This window comes from Octopus bimaculoides, chromosome 10 (assembly GCF_001194135.2).
Source record: "Octopus bimaculoides isolate UCB-OBI-ISO-001 chromosome 10, ASM119413v2, whole genome shotgun sequence".
NCBI classification, from domain to species: domain Eukaryota; kingdom Metazoa; phylum Mollusca; class Cephalopoda; order Octopoda; family Octopodidae; genus Octopus; species Octopus bimaculoides.
In genome coordinates, this window is record NC_068990.1 from 53320521 (window position 1) to 53321705 (window position 1185).

A 1185-nucleotide genomic window follows, 5' to 3' on the forward strand; every position below is an offset into this window, starting at 1 on the left:
TCAGATTCCAGGAAACCCCAAAATGGCTGAAGTTCAAAAGATAGTGCTCATGGGAACTGCCCATATCCTACGTAAAATACTGTCTATGTGATCTCAAATTTTAAAACAAGCACATAATTTTCTTATGGTTTCTTAAATATTCACTTGAACAAAACTGTACAAATCCAAATATATGGTACCCTAGGCATAACACCTACATGAACTTCTAACTTGTTGTCTCTTGAGGTCTCTGGGTGAGACTTGGATCCAACTTGTACAAATGCAAAACAAAAGTCAAACATAAAATAATAATAATAATAATAATAATAAAGCAGAGACTGAAGGATTTTTAATTGCTACATAAGACCAAAGCCTCCCCACTAGAAATTACCAAAAACATATAATGGAAAGAAACATAACAAGTAACTGCAGAATATGTGGAGATGGGCAAAGAAACAATAAATCATATTATCTCTGGCTGCCTAGTCCTGGCTAAGAAGGAATATATTCACAGACACGACAGAGCTGGGACCTATATACACTGGAAGCTATGCCAACACTATGGAATAACAACAGAAAAAAGATGGTATAAGTACACGCCAGAAAAGGTCACAGAAAACGAGAAAGTAGCCATACTCTGGGATATGCCAATACACACAGATAGAGAGATTAAGGCCAATAGGCCAGATATAGTTGTCAGAGGTCATGAAGAAAACAAATTGCTTTCTAATTGATGTATCAATACCAGCAGATGACAACGTTTCCCTAAAAGAAATGGAGAAACTTTCAAAATACAAAGACCTAGAAATAGAGGTAACTCGAATGTGGAAATTAAAAACAGAAAGAATTCCTATCATAGTAGGCGCCTTAGGTATAATAAAAACATATTCAGACAAATACATAACAAAAACCCCAGGACTTACAAATATATATAACATACAGAAAATTGCATTACTGGGCACTGCACACATCCTACGCAAAACACTTTCAATACAGTAACCATAAGAGCATCACAGCAAACCACAGCACATACCCAAGGCACACAGAGCTGCGCTCGGTAGTGAAGTGAAAGCAAGTTATAAAAATAAAACTACTAAATAATAATAATAATAATAACAAACAGTTCAAATCCAAGGACTGGGTAAAAATAAAATAGACATTACTGCAGCACCAACAGCAGAAGAACTGGAAGAATTCTGGAAACAA